This window comes from Tamandua tetradactyla, chromosome 10 (assembly GCF_023851605.1).
Source record: "Tamandua tetradactyla isolate mTamTet1 chromosome 10, mTamTet1.pri, whole genome shotgun sequence".
Lineage (NCBI taxonomy): Eukaryota > Metazoa > Chordata > Mammalia > Pilosa > Myrmecophagidae > Tamandua > Tamandua tetradactyla.
Genome location: NC_135336.1, coordinates 66,230,732 through 66,247,616, shown reverse-complemented (window position 1 = coordinate 66,247,616; position 16,885 = coordinate 66,230,732). Strand labels below are relative to the sequence as shown.

Below are 16,885 nucleotides of genomic sequence, written 5' to 3'. Positions count from 1 at the left end.
AAAGCATCTTCAAACTAATAAAGGATTAAACCAAAAATATACTACTAACATCATAGTTAATAATGAAATATCCTTGCACCCTATAACTGAGAGCAAAAAAAAAGGATATTTCATTTTAATATTTTCATTCAACAATATAACTTAGATTCTAGCAAATCCAGTGAAACAGATATAGAAATAAAGGCATAAACACTGGAAAGAGATAGAGTTATCCTTTTGTGCAAATTGCATGATTGTGAGTGTAGAAAATCCAAAGGAACTTCTAGATAAGTTACTTGAAAAATAAAGTGAATCTATAAAGTCTCAGGATTCAAAATCAATATTATATGTTTTTTAAATGTTCATATGATAGCAACAAATAATTATAAGATTAAAATTTAAAATTGCATTTGTAGGAGTGTCAAAAAATTTAATGCAAAAAAGTAAATTCAACAAAAATATTGTAAGATTTTTCCACAGAGCGATATAAGATAATGCAGAGAGAGATTAGCAAATAAATAAAAGAAGAAATATAACATGTTTGTGAATTCAAAGGCTTAATAATTTTAGGATTTCAATTCTCCATATATTGATTCTCAACGATTCCAGGTATTCGGTGTGTTTTTTAAGAAATGGACAAATACAATTTTTAAAATATATGCACAATTTAAATACATGTCAAATAGACAAGGACACCTTAAAAAGAGAGGAAGAGAGAGAACAAAGTTGGAGGACTTGTACTGACTTCAAAACCCAATATAAAAATAAATTATTAAAGTAATAAGGAGCTGACATAAAGACAAATTAATAGAATAATGGAGCATAATATAGAGCACTAAAATACCCCCCCACACACACAAATGTGCAGACAATCATGCATTTATTGACAAAAGATGCCAATGCAATATAATGGGAAGCAGAAAGCCATTTCCCTAAATTTTGCTGAACAACTGGATATTGTTATAGAACAAAACAAAATCAGTCTTATGTGCAAAAGTCGGTCTGAGATAGGTGGTTGAGCTTGTGGTAAGAGCTAAAACTGTGCAGCTTCTAGGGGAAGATATAAGAACATATCTTCATCTCCTTGGAACGAGCAAAGATTTCTGACAAAGGACATAAACACCAGTCTCCACAAAATTAAAAATAATAATTCATCAAAGTTAAATTTCATTCCCCTTAAAAGACCCAATTAAGCAAATAAAAAGACCAAACAATGAAACTGGGAGAAGATGTTTGCAATTCATACATCTAATAAAGGAATTGTATCTGGAATATGTTAAAAAGAAAAATAGAGAGAGAAAAACTCTTGCAACTCAATAATAAGACAAACCAATTCTATAAAAATCATGAAAATAAACATATACTTGCAGATGAATGGCTAATAAGCACATTAAAATAAAAATATTGTCATCAGAGAAATTCAAAGTAAACCTACTGCATGATGCCAGTAGACACTCAATAGAATGGCTAAAATTAAAGAGGAGAAAAGAAAAGAAAAGTAAAAAATTGATAAGGTCCAGTGTTGACAACACTACCTAGCAACAAGGACTATTACACGTTCCTCATGGAAATGCATAACGGTACCACCTCTGAAACCTCCATGATGATTTCTTAGAAAGTTAAATATACACTTACAATGTACTCCAGCCATCTCATTCCTGGGTATTTAGCCAATAAATATGAAAGTATATATCCAGAAACATAAGCCTACAAGACTATTCATAGAAGTTTTATAGCAGGCAAAATTCAGAAACAACCTATGTATCTATCAACTGGAAGATCAATAAATCATCTTTGGTATATGCCCACAATTCAACATTCATAGGCATTAAAAAGGAATAATATAATGATGTATGAAACAAGGGAGTAGAATCTTTAAAACATTTTGCTGAATAAATGTGGTCAGGATTTAAAGAGAGCATATTGTATGACCATTTGCATGAAGTCTAAGAATAGATAAAGCTTGTTTTTGTGCTATAAATGTAAAGATTGGCTTTTTTGGGGGTGGGGTGGGGTGGGGAGAATTTATATTTTGATCATGGTTTTGGTTATATGGGTTTAAATATATGTCAAAATTCAACACACTGTTAAGATCTTTGCACTGAACTATATGTAAATTATCTCTTAACAAAGAAGGCTGAAAGTAATAAAATAGATTTTCTCTTAAAAAACTCATCAACTTATCAAAACAATAAAAAGTACACTTAAAAAGAATATCACCATTTTCTGCAAACTCCTAAAAATAATCAAATGATCAATCTAGCAGTGATTCTCAAGTACAAATAAAATTACAAAAAAGAGACTCAACTTCATGTAAGAACCTGTAGAGCTGTGTTCCAGTAGCCATGTTTATTAAAGATGATTTTATAATGATATAGATTTTGCAGTGTGACTGTGTGATTGTGAAAACCTTGTGTCTGATGCTCCTTAAAAAAAAAAAAAAAAAAAAAGAACCTGTGTTGAAAGAACACATCATTATCAAAGAAATCCTTTAGTCAATATGCGGAAATTTTATATTATTTAGCTAGACTATTATGGGAAATAAAATATATAGAAAATCATGTCAAGTAATACTTAAAGGATGCAATAAGAAATATCGAAATATGGGAGAATTCTGATGAACAAACTATTCATCTGGTCTATGAATAAGTTTCAATGAGACTGAAGAGTGTTGGATAATCTTTTAAAACAAATATGTAAAACTTTCTCGGTCCTCATTCCAATAAACAGACACTAAAAAACTATTTGAACATTATGTATTTCATTAAATTAGGAAATAATTGTCATTTTATGTGTTGTAATGAATATTTTAAAAGTTCTTAATTTTAAAGGTGCATATACACATACATATTATGGATAAAATTATAATAATAGCTGAGATCATTATTTAAAATAGTTTGTTAAGATATATGGGGGAGTAGTGTTACAAATGAAGTGAAATTGGCTATGAGTTTAATTGAGTGAAATTGAATAATATATACTTTGGATTTCCTAATACAGGCTTAAGTACTTTTTGATATTTTAAATTTCTGTAATATGTAATTGTAAACAAAGCCTCTACAAGAGAACAAATATAACTTATATAGTAAACAGACCAAGAGTTTCACAGAATTCCTTTGAAAACTTTTTCAATGTAGGTTGACAGTATCAGTCCAAAGAACAAATTTAGTAAAGATAGTATTGTAATGGCAAAATGTACTATCCTCAATACAATGGGTCCTGATGATAGCGTGAATAGAAATGTGCTTTTATTCATGTACAATATGGATATATTTTTTAAAATTAAATTTATATATGTGGAGAACTTTTCTTAAACTATGTATTTGCATGCAGTACCAGTAATCAAAGACATAATATTAATTATAAGAATCTCTAAGGATCTGAGAAGGATGAACTCTCTCTTGCATTAGCTGATAATTGTCTTAATACAGAAGAGGAATGTATTTGCTCAGATATTTTCACAGACCCCAATTTTCTTCCAATTTAATGCTTCCAAAATTCTTTTCTGATTGCCTACATTTTTTTTCCAAAACATTTAAAAAGTTCTGGTAAGTAAAATGGTTCTGTGAAAGCAAAATTGTATCCTTAGCTCCAGAAATGCAGAGGGAATCAGACAGTTGTGAACTAGTGGTGAGGCTCTTTCCTGATATTTATACATGTTATTTTGGTCAACATGAATGCTTACACTCTACAACTTCTGCTGTGCTGTCCTATCCAAGTACTGCTGACGTGGGCGACTCTGGTGTTCTTCTGAAAGAGACTGAAAATAGAGATGAATAGCCAATTCTTTGTGTGAGTGTGTGTGTGTGGGGGGGTGTTGTTTTCTTAGACAGCATATATTTTAGTTAAAATATATATTTTTCAATTGCATCTAAGTCCCCTTGATATTTGTCAGTTGATAAACTTTTGGGAAACAATCATTTGTAAAGTCACCTAAACCTCCGATGGGTACATATATTTTCTTTATATGTATAGTGAAGCAGGGATCTTGGTATGGTGAACAGTAGGCACTACAGTTTTTTTTGAACCAAACTTTTAGTCAGTACTGGATTTAATTTTAGTTCAAAATTTGATGCTCTAAATGTTGCCTAGAATAGAGCTAGTTCATATTGCTAGAGCGATGCATTTTAATAGTCTAAATATGAGTTGAAATGAATAAAAATCCCCATATATAAATTCATCCCCATGTATATAAATTCACACACACACGCGCGCGCACATCCATTCTATTTCTTGTTAGAGGAAGCCCCCAAATTGATTCATATATAAGGAACCATTTTTCTTTGTTAAAAATGTGCTAAATATGTCAATAAATACAAAACAATTAACAATCTAATTATCAGAAATTTTATGGAAAAAAAAATGAAAGGGTACATTCAAGTAAGAATTCTTGAAGTACATGCTCCCGAAAGCCTATATTAGTAAAATCCTGCTGCCTGTATTTCCTAATATAAGCTATATTTAATATTCTGGAGGCATCTTTCAAAAATGGTTAGCTTAATTTTTATGCATTTGTTGTTCAGTCAACTTAAAAGATAAAAATAAGCAATAATTAAATAACAGACCTTTTGCTACTTTGTGAAAACTATTATCTATTTTACCTTTCCCATTGTCCCTGACTACTTTAGATAAAAAATATTTTACATGCCCGTAAATATAGGAGGATCTGTTAAATTAATGCAACTTCACAAACTAATTTCTGTCTTCAGATATAAGGACAAGGAGAACAGAGCAAAAGTTGCAGTTAATATTAAAATATATATGAAACTATCATTTGATTTCCTGTATAGACATACCCAACTCCACTAGGAGAAACTGTTCTTAGAATCCATTTTAGTACACAGAGTTATATTGCTCAGAGCAGATTAATAAATAGGCTTTCTGCTTTATTAATGTCTGCTTTGAATTTGGTTCCCTTGATTGTATCTTACTTTTATAATACCTCTGATGTTCAAAAATTGAGCAAAAAATATGATCATAATTTTAAACCAGAACCTGGATGCAGGTATTTCAAAGCCCTTACACTTAGGACTTATTCCTTACAGATTCTCTCTCTAAATTAAGTTTTGTATCTGTTACTTCATTTTCATTACCTATATCATCATTTTAGTTTAAACTGTTTTGTGTCACTTCATATGCTGTAGAAACACCAGTGATATCCTTACATCCTTAGCATCATTTCTGTGACTTTGTTGCATTAGTTCTACATCCTGGTTAGCTACTTTCTTCCTCTCTACTAAGATGAATCTCCCAGGATCCGTTTAAGTACATTCTTATCTGTGATATCTTTCTTTATTATCCTTATACATGACACTCTCTCTCTTCTGAATTCATTGCCAGCATGAACTCTGCTATCAAGTAGTTTAAGATCCCCTGGTGATTCAAGGAAAGCAAACTTCAAAAATGACTAATGGTATGATCCAGGGCCAAATGAGAGATAGGAACTATAAGTGCATGTCTGAGGCAAGAGAGATCACCAAGGACTGGGATATGATCTGTATTTATTGAAAAATGGCATCAGGCCCCCCAAAAGAATACTTTAGATGTTAGGGATAAGATCAGAAAGCAATTTCTGAAATAAATAATAAATGTAAAAGAAAATCTACATTAGTCTGTAAAAAATGTCCTAGGAAATATGCATAAAGACATAATATATATAAAGCTTATAAACTAAAGCATTTTCCCCAAGTCACCATTTTTCCTAAGTTTTATCCCAAAATATCTTCAATGAGACACCACTCTATGAACTAAATAAAATCAGATACAATAAAAATCATTGTAAACTGCAACAGTAGTCTTGGTATATTTTGTTGCATTAATGAAATATTGTGAACAGTTATGCAGTAAAAATTTATCTGGGATTTCCTAACATCATCCAAAAGAGAAATAACCTAATTCTGTATGATTTGACTGAGATATTTCGACAGAAAATTCTCCAAAGGGAAAAAGATCAATTCATCTCATTACAACCACATTATAGAAATATTTCTTAAAGAATATCAAACTCCCTTTGGTCCAGTTCAATGCTCCCCAGGTAACTGTCTGATATATCATTTGTTTTTCTGTGCAGAAATATGCATACCCACTAGGAAAGAATTTCTTAATATCCACTCCAGTTAACCAAGCCATGCTATTCATTGCAGATTAATACACAAGCATGCTTCATTAATCAGTCTCCTGTGAAATTGGTTCACTTGATTTGAACTTCATTTTGACAATACCTCTGAGCATGTTAATAAAACAAAAAGCTCACATGCAGTTGTACCCTTATAGCATTCCTAAAATTTATCAATTAACTATAACGGTTCTTATCTTAAACAACAGTTTTGAGGCAATCCAGAGCCAAAATATCTGTATCATACAGGATTAGTCAGATTAAGTTTAATGTTATATAATATGTAATATTAATATATAATGTGTAATAAACTATTTTATTGATGGCTTTAGTATTAATTTGGGGGTAATTAAGGTAAAACTGAGTTACTACTAAGGGACACATAATATGAAATTTTTAAAGTATGTTAAAGGTACTTTCTCATTTTTATTAATTATAGTGATGTATTAGCCTTTGTACTCTATAATTGATTATTTGATGATTATATTTATCAATGTTAGACACTGACTTAAAAGAAAAAAGAAGAATTCTTGAAAATCAGGTTTTTAAAATTACCAGTGAGAGGAACTAATTTCTTTAATTAAAAAAATTGCTTCCAGAAAGTGAAATATGTGAAAAACTGTTTGAATTACCATAGAAGTCTGTGTTTCACCAATACCTTATAAACAAAGAACAAGCTTAACCACTGTTAACTGTTAAGTTTTCAGAACAAATATTACCTAGATAAAATTTTCCAAATTTTACTTTATATAACGGTACTTGGCCCAATGAGATTACCCATTTGTCATATCATACATATGTCAATATATTCATAAACGCTGAAATTCACATTTAGATAAGAAAGTAATTTGTCAGTCAGTTAGGATGATAACTATTGGTTTGGTCATTCCTTCAAATTTTATTTTCCTATTTAGTAAAAGACTCAAGAATGAAAAGGACTTATACAGATGGCAAAGTAATATCGCAGTTAATTGAATCTATTTCTCTTCCTTATTGTACTTGGTTTATTTGCATGAAACAGTATTTTTGAATCATAAGTATTCATTAGCATGAACTATCTCAGCACAAAATATCACAAGCTCCACATTAACAAGTCAAGCTATGTGAACCCCCAACAATGAATATAAAGGTAAATAGTCTCCCAAAGATAAAGCAAACTACAATTACGAAGATAAAGATAATAAACTCCAGAAAATAAAAAAAATGATTTCACCCAGATCAGTCTGAAGTTTTATCAAGGTCAGAATTGGACCCACCTCTTTCTGAACCACAAATAATGTTTGCATTGCGTTACAAAACATGGCCACCGAGAAATTTCGGCAATTTACTTATAATCTTAGGCGAAAGTGTTCTTTTTACCCTGTTGCTTATTGATGATGCTTGTTGCTGATTTTTATTTGATATTATTATGACAAACAGCAAAAAGGATACTAACTTTAGGTGAGGGATTGTTAGTTAATATTCTTTTCTCTTCCTATTTTGATAATCTCATTTAATGCAAAATGAGACAAAGTCATTAAAAAATTTATGAACAGCCTTGTTTCTAGGTATAGAGTTTTTTAAAGTGCCTTAAAAGAATATCTCCATATGACAAGCAGCTATCAAAAATACCACACAATAGAGAGCCTTAAAAAATATTGGCTCAGGATTTTAGGAGTTAGAAGGTTTGCTTCTTTTCAGGGTCAATAGCATTTTGGCTGTCTGGCAATTCATGGGTTTCTTGAGTTTCCTATCACAATTCAGAGGTTTCTCTCCCAGGTTCCCACCAACTTTGGATGTCCAGCTTCTCCCCATGGTTTTCTTTGTTTACGTCTTAATTTCTTCTGCTTACAAAGGTCCATGAATTCTGATTACGGCTTAAGTTCATTCAGTTGGGCCACACCATAACTGAAACAGCATCTTTAAGAGCTATTCTTACAGCAGGCTTAAACTCACATGAATGTGGAATAAGGCCAAGAACATGTCTAAATTACAGTATATAATTCAACCCACAAGTATTTATTGAACATACAAGTAGTATCAATAATATAATAAATATTTACTCAGTTTTAAATATTACTGATATCCTTGTAAAGATTGCTCTATTACATTGCATTTTAGAAGAACCTTCCTGAACAAAGGCAAACCTAATTGTATGTGTAAATTAGTTGTAAATAATGTGCAATGCTTGTAATTTCTCAAAAACATTGTCATTTTAAAAAATTATCCCTTGTAATAAATGACTTTAAATATTCGTTTCACTCATCTTCAATAAACATACATTAACTGCTTTTTTATTCTGGATAAAAAGCACTCATTATAGTTGAAGAATGAAATGTTGAATAATTATCAGATCTCAAAAGAACCAATTATTATACACAATTCTATACCTATACCTTTTAGTTCTATATGATACAGGGGAGTTTATTTAGGGACACTTACTAAGAATAACACTTAGTCATATTAACTGTAATAAACTATAAATAAACAATATTAAGCCTACATCCCCCATAAATTGATGTAAAATATACTGGCAACAGAAAAGAAACAGAGTGTTAAAGCAAGAGGAGTAGTCATTAATGGGACCATAGTCAAATTTTATTTGGCTTCCTTAATCATGTATCGTGTAGAAAAAAATATTTCTTCATTTATAGGTAAAAGAAATAAAAAGAAACAAAATGACTAGAATTTTTTATTAGAAATAAACCATAGAAAACTTAAAACAATATTAGATACTTAGTCTTATAAATTGCTTGGTCTGTACTTAATATGACAAAGCTAATTAGGAAAAAGCAAAAATAATTCAAGGATGACTGTGTGAGATGCAAGAAATGATGAGCTAAGAAATTGGGTTAACATGTGAGTAACTTTAAACATGATCTATACAGAATAATGATGTTGTTAATGCATGAAGTGTTCAGTTAAAAAGAAAACAAAATACTGAATGAAAATAGCACATAAATCAAGAAAGTTTTTAAAAATTGGTAAATCTATAGAAGATCTGAAAAATAAATGAGTTTTATTGACACACAAGGAATATCCAAATCTAAATTAGATAGATAATATTTATGTTTTCTCAAGTTCAATCACACAAGAAAACCTACAAAAAAAATTGCTATGTACTTGACAAGTCAACTATCAGCAATACAATTAAGTGTGAAGTCAAGAATAAAAGATATGGATGCTAATGGTGTTTCTGATGAGACCTTAGAAGAAACTGAATGTTATTCGAAACTGGAGGAATGATGATTCATGTTTTAAAATGGCAGAAAACTTGGCAAAATTTAGTTCTGATGTCATATGGAAGACAGAATTTGAGAGTGATGAGCGCGGATATTTAGCTAAGGAGATTTTGAAGCCCTAAGTGAAAAGTGCATGCTGGTTTCTCCTTGCAGCTTATAGTAAAATGTGAGGGGAAAGAGATATGCTGAGAATCAAATTCCTGGGCACAAAGAAACCAGGAATCGATCATTTGGAAAATTCTGAGTTTTTAGAAACAGAGTCCCCAGAAAATAGTGCTCCATGAGAAAGTTCAACTGAACATGGATCCAGTCAGCCATGTCAGTGCAAGTTAGAATTGGAAATGCAATTATCTAGGAAGGATCGGTAGAAAGCTCTTATGTCTGATGGTTTGGACCCCTGTGTACTATGTGTAGAACCAATAAGTTGTGTTTTTCTTTGTTTGTTTGTTTTGTTTTGAGATCTATATGAAAGGAACCACTGCCATCCTGGACTACAAGGGACAGAAAAGGGATAGATTGAAGGAAAAATCACTTCAAAGACAGAACCATGGAACAGTCCAAACCATGAGGTCTGGACTGAAGACATGTTCTCAGGCTAAGATAATAAGCTTACATGCATGTAGAAAGGGTGAGTCTGCTCCAGTTTTTGGAGTATGTGGTCCTTCCACCCCATTGTTCAAGAAGAATGCTGCCACTCCAGTGTCCTCAGAAGTTGGAACCTGAACCCCAGAGATTGTGGAGGTCTGACTACCATTTGACATCAGAGAAGGTGAATCTCATGTTTGGGGGGAGCATGCCTTCTGCACACACGTTTGGAAGGTGTGTTTTCCTCTCCATCAGGCAAATATTGTTCTATAGACGATTTTCAGAACTTGAAATTTAATGGAGTATGCCCTGCTGGTATTCAGAGTTGTTTGGGACCTGTGAACCACGTTTTTCTTCCAATTTCTCCGTATGTGAATGGGAATGCTTATCCTATGACTATCCCTCCTTCAGATATTGGAAACATAACTTGTTTTCTAGATTTCACATGTCCACAGATGAAAGAGAATTGTGCCTCAAGACAGATTGATATCGTAATCAATTTTGATGAGATTTTGTACTAGGCATTGTTTCTGAAATGACTTAAGGTTTTTGTGATATTGTGTAGGAATGACTGTACTTTGCATATAGAAATAACATGCCTTTTTAAACTCCAGAGGATGGAGCGTGGTGGCTTGAAGTATGTACCTCAAGGAAAAAAAAAAAAAAAAAAAGGCATGCTTTCAAAGTTAATCCATTTCTATGGGTGTGAGTTTATTGTGGGTATGACTTTTGATGAGTCTATTTCTGTTAGTTTGTGACCCACCTTATTCAGGATGGGGTTTAATCCTATTGGAATCTTTTATAAATGGAATGAACAGAAAGGGAGAAAGCATTGGAGCAAGAAGCTGAAATCAGCGGAACTCTGAAGCAGTGGAGAGACCAGCAGAAACCACCATGTACCTTGCCGTGTGGCAGAGGAGCCAAGGATCACTAGCATCCAGACTTCAGAAAGACGGCACCACCTTGATCCCATTATCTTGATTCAAATATTTTCCAGACTCTAACCATGAGTGAATAATTTCCCATTGCTTAAGCAAGCCATTTAATGGTGTTTACTTTGAGGTGCCTAGGTAACCGAAGTATAGTGGAAATTTTAAAACATTTATCATAAATGAAAATAAACATTTTAAACATCAAAATGTAAGATTCTATTACATAAGTTCTTCATACTTCAAGAGGATTTTAATCACAAGGGTTATTTTTAGAAATAGAGAAGCTAAAATTCAGGATTTAAACATCCAGTTTAAAAATGAGCACAATAACAAAAGAATAAAACCAAATAAACAGGACAAAGGTAAACAGTAAGCCTCAAAGTAGAAATTAAGAAAATATATATAAAAAAAAAAAAAAGAGAGTGCTATATTTGTTTTCCAGGTACTATGAAAAATACCACACACTGGTTGGTTCATGCAATAGGAATGTATTTTTTTATGGATTTGTAGAATAGCTGTTGTCATCAAGTTATTGGAAGGATTTGCTTTCTCGTGGACTCTGTACATTCTGGTGCTGGCTTGTTGCAATTTGGGAGTTCCTTGTCTTGCATCTCTGCCTCCATCATAGGACTATCCGTCTCTTTGGTCTCCTCCCATGGCTTTATCTGACTGTATCTGAATGTCTATTGGTTATAGGGACTCGGGTCATATGGGTTAATATTGATTAATGTCTTCCCTAATTCAATTTTTCCTTCTCTAAATAGGATATTCTAAAATCTTATTCACAAAAGATTCTATACCTTAACTAAAAGTAACAGCTTTAAAGGTTTCATTTACAAATGTATTCACACTGACAGGAACACAGATTAAGACTTCAACATATCTTTTGCAGAGTATGTGACTCAGTTCCAAGAACTAACAGTAAAGTTAGGATTGTTTTCTTTGGAAAGACCAATGAAAGTCATCTTAAAAATTTAAGGTCTTTAAAGTAAAGTTTAAAGTATTTAAATTCTTTAAAGTTGTGGTGAAATAGATTAAGAAACTAGTGTGAGGTCACTATTAGAAATGTAAGAGGGCATGTAAATGCAAATTCAATAAAGAATAAAGGTACCATGTTGTAATTCTATGAAAAATGTAATGCAAAAAAACTTGAAAATGTAGAAATGAAAAAATTATTGAAAATTTCACCTTACTGATGCAACTCAAGAAGTAGAATGATTGAATAGTCCAATTAAAAAATAAATTTAATCATCATTAAAAAATCTTTCCAGTTGATTTAGCAGGCAATTTTAATCATTTTGCTATTGTAGAACAAACCATTCCCATCTGTTATTTTTTGTTATTCCCAAAAAATAACAAAGAGGAAGTGTCCCCCAACTTATTTTATAAGGTTAGTGTAATAGAAATACAAATATAAAAAACATTTTTGGAAAAAAAATGGAAAGAAAATCTTACTCATTAGCATGGATGTGGGAACGTTAAAAACAAAAGCTAATTAACTCAGTAATGAATAAAATATACTATGATTTACTTAGAATTTTTACAAAAATGAAACTGATTCATTCAAAAATGAAGCATTTATATGAACATACATACATTAACAAAAAGAGAGAAAGCTATTTAATTATCTCAATAGATGTAGAAAGGTAATTTTTGAAATTCAGTACTCATTCATGACCTAAACAAATCTTTTTGGAAACAGATTTCTGAGTTTGCCAGAGTTCTATGGCAAATACCACACATCGGTTGGTTAAAACAATGGGAAATTATTGTCTCATAGTTTGGAAGGCTAGAAGTTCAATATCAAGGTATTGCCTGGCCATACTTGCGGGAGTCCTGCGTATCGGGTCTCCCGCCTGGGGTCTTCTTTCCAGCGGTGTAGGGGGGGGAAATGTGCCGGTTTCCCCGGGGGCTCGGAGGTGTGGAGGGTGCGTGAGACAAAAGACGACTGGCGGGTACTGGTGGAGCTGGCAAGGCGTGCGCACCAGAACGTTTATTAGAGGAAGTACAATAGCTTATATACAGAGGTTTAGGAGGGCGCAGTTAGGGGCGAGAATTTAGATGGGGTTTGCTGATTGGCTACGGGGTAATTATGACCTTATTAGGTCGCTAAAGAGGGAGCTTGGGGGGGGGGGAGTTGCTGAGAGCGGGAGGAGGAGTGGGTGTAGTTTTTGGGGCCGGGAAAACAAAACGGGGGTGGAGATGAGGGATAGGACGTCTCAGATGTTGCTAGGCAGGGGCCTTAGAGAGCAAGGCTAAAATTGCATGTGGCAATTCCTCCTTTTTTGTTTTTAAAGAAAGCAGTTAGAGATGCAAAGGTAAAGGAGGAGGGGGAAAATTTTTAAAGATTTTTAAATTGAGAGGGTATAGGAAATGGGTAGGAGTGAATGGGCCACCGCGGAGGTAGGTAGCTGGCCCCCTGGGGGCACAGCAAAGGGCAGTACGAACCCATACTCACGGCCTCCCCCCTTTGGTTAATGCTGCAGACATTTAAACCTTAGGGTGGGCTACACTGGCTAACCAAACCTGGGCTTGGTGGCGTTCTTTGCATTAGTGGAGGAGTTTTGAAGAGTGAGTGCAGAGAGGGGGGGCAGTTGGGTTTGCTTCCAGCCATCGGAGATTTGCTTGTAGATGCATTTGAGAGCTAGGAGGAAGATAAGGAGGATTAGGAGGAGAATTTCACAAAAGATTAAGTTGGAGGGTTGGAGAAGCGAGGTGAATTTGCGTGCGAGGTCGGATAGAATAGAAGCATTGATTTTTGGAATGGTAGTTTTTTGTAGGGTGAGAATGTCGGATTGGAGCTTGTGAGTGCGATTCCAAAAGGAGTCGTTGTAGGCAGTGAAGATTCACTCCCGTAGGGAAAGGCGAGGAAGGGATTGGTTTACAGGAACAGGGGTAGTACAGAGTTGGGAGAAGGGGTAACGTCCATCACATGCCGAGGAAGCGAGTTTATAGAGGGCTGCAACATCTAGAGCTAAGAGGTCAATTTGGGATTGAAGGTTGAAGATAGCACTGTGGAGGAGATGGTTGATTTCGGCTTCCGGTGGTGCGTAGGCTGAGAAGCGTTTAGGCTGGCTGCGTTCCAGTAGGCTTTGGCAGAGTGTGTTGAGGCACTGAAAGAGAGAAGAAGGAGTTTTCTCAGGGAGAGATTTCTACCCTGGAGAAATTATTATTTGAAAAAACGGGGGTTCAGCATTTGGATTCATTAAAGGCTGCCGAGAGGAGGAACGGCAGTTCTGGGCCCAGTGGTAGCCCTTGTTGCAGCGAGGGCAGGGCGCAGGCGGTGCCCATGGGGATGGGCTTGTGGGTGGGGTGGTAATAGAAGATGGCGGACAGGAGGGGCGGCGGCACAAAATGGCTGCCGGGGGATTTTTCCAGTGAGGGCGGGGGGAGAGCACTTCCGGTCTTTGTTAGTTGAAGAAAGAGGAAGTGACTCGCTAGATGGCGGGAGGGAGGGGTAGAAACAGTTCCTGTTTTTATCTGAGGAAGAAGGAGGAAGTTCACCATTTTTGCCAGCCTCGAGGTTGCTCGGTTTAGGGGGCTGAAGATAGAATGAATGTTTTTTGCACCAAGTGGGTGCTGCACAGACATGGCCTCCCAAGCGGTATTGTCGGACAGAGGCCGCGAGCCTTGAAGGCAGGAGAACAGAAGGTCCCAGTAAACCGGGAGCTGGCAGACAAACACCTTGTATCGGTGGGAGTTTAGGAGGGCTGTTAAGGCACGGGCTTATGGCGCCTGGTGAATGGCGATGCGGTTACCCTTATTTGAAGGGCAGTAAAAATGGATTTAAGAACAGCAGAGAGTGAAGGAGAAATTTGTTGGGGCAGTTGCCGACTGACTGCGGGGGCCCTTACCTGTCGAGCCCGGCCAACGGGGCTGGAGAGGAGACGAGTAAGATGTCCCTGTTCGGGCGCCAACTGTAGGACTCCTGCATATCGGGTCTTCCGCCTGGGGTCTTCTTTCCAGCGGTGTGGGGGGGGAAACGTGCCAGTTTCCCCGGGGGCTCGGAGGTGTGGAGGGTGCGCGAGACAAAAGACAACTCGCAGGTACTGATGGAGCTGGCAAGGCGTGCACACCAGAACGTTTATTAGAGGAAGTACAATAGCTTATATACAGAGGTTTAGGAGGGCGGAGTTAGGGGCGAGAATTTAGATGGGGTTTGCTGATGGGCTGCGGGGTAATTATGACCTTATTAGGCCGCTAGAGAGGGAGCTTGGGGGCGGGGAGGAGGAGTGGGTATAGTTTTTGGGGCCGCGAAAACAAAAGGGGGGTGGAGATGAGGGATAGGACATCTCAGATGTTGCTAGGCAGGGGCCTTAGAGAGCGAGGCTAAAATTGCATGTGGCAATACTTTCTCCTGGAGTCTGTAGCTTTTGGTTATGGCTTTTCCACAATCCTTGGCTGTCCCTGGTGGTTGGATACATCTGTGCCTCTGTTAAATGGCAATCACTCTCCTCCCCTGGCTCTCAGGCATGCTTAGTCATATGGTTTTCTGTATGTATTTCTTCTTCTTATAAGGATTTCAGAAACACATATTTAACTTACTTGATTCAATTTGGCTTCACATAATAGGATCTTTGAAGATCTTTTTGACAAATGAATCCTCACCCACAGAACCGTGGTTATTTGGGGGTAAACATGTACTATTGTGGGGTTGCATGATTCAAATTCCGAGCACACCAGTTACAGAGAAGAGTGTTGTTAACCAATGAAATATTTCTACTGAAAAGCCAACAAGAAATATTGTTTTTATATGATGAAATTTTGCAATCAGACTCCTTAAATCTGACAATAACCTAAGCATGCCCTTTATCACTGTCTCAATTCAACAGAGCATTAAATGACCTGACAAGGGCAGTAAATGTTTTTAATTAATTAAGTTAGGTTTTAAATTTAGAGCCAGGTAGAGGTTGGGTGTGACAAAAGGGGAAATGAGGCCAAAATACATTGGAAAAGATAGTTTTTTATTTAAACATCTGAGAGAGAGAGATAGGTGCCATTAGGGGTTAATGGGAAGTGTGATTGGTTCAGGTGGCTCAACCAGCAAATGGGACCATGCAAGCAGAGCAAAAGTGATCCATAACTGTATGCCTTTATCATGGTCCAGGGGTAGAAATGAGTAGATTTTCCACAGGAACCAAGGATTGGTTACTTTAAAGCTATAGAGTACATGTTCAGGCACAACAGAGATTCACCACAAATGACTGCAGGGGAAGAGGTCCTATCATGGGATGGTCTGAGTCAACTTTAGAGTTGAAAATCTATGTCTGGTGGAGGCCAGTAACATCAAAAAAGACATTTTACCCTGCTGTGAGAGCCTATTATCCACATAAGACACTGACAAACATAACATAGAACAAGTCTTGAGAGAAGGCATTATGCAATCTCTCAATAAAGGAGTAATAATACCAAGACTGGCTGTCATATAAGTCATAGTCCCAGAAACCAGTCATGTCTTACTGGTGCAATGTCAGCATTCATCTTGGCTCTGAGTTTTAGTATTTTTTTCTGTCTGCATTGGATCATCAAATGCAGTAAGTAAGTAAGTCTAGCTCACTTACTGACCCACGAAATCTCACCAGGCAGGGTAGTGCAACAATGGCTCAGTGACAGAATTCTTGCCTGCGTGCCAGAAACCCAGGCTCATTTCCAGGTGCTTGTCCATGCAATATATATATATATATATCACCATGTAGGCCCAGAAATGTTCAAACAATATTTGGTTAACCCTAAAATTATACCTGAGGATTGGACAGAAAAGCTTGCTGGCTGTTTTTCTCAATCACCTGTGCCTAATGTGCCACAAAGTATGGCTGATGACAGAAAGCCACCCAACCAATAAATTAAATGGGTCCACCGGCATACCCTAAATGAGATTCTTACAGAGCACCAATGGCCTCATGAGTATAATCATATCAAACCTAGACGAACAATTGTCCACTACCCCAGCCTGTCAGAAATCCTATTCTAAGACAAGAACTTAGATTGAAAAAAAATTCTATAAAAAATTAATACCAAATTGTAATGTGTGTTTGGATGCAACATATTATTCC

General features: G+C 35.5%; 1 long non-coding RNA gene across 1 annotated transcript; it reads right to left on the bottom strand.

The window, feature by feature from the left end:
- Window positions 1-10,972: 10,972 nt before the first annotated feature.
- LOC143648520 (uncharacterized) lies at window positions 10,973-15,007 on the bottom strand. The gene is made up of 3 exons (XR_013158597.1): window positions 14,687-15,007; window positions 12,658-13,945; window positions 10,973-11,515 (listed from the first exon to the last, which is right to left on the bottom strand). It is a non-coding gene; the product is annotated as an uncharacterized LOC143648520 (long non-coding RNA).
- Between the last annotated feature and the right edge of the window lie 1,878 nt (window positions 15,008-16,885).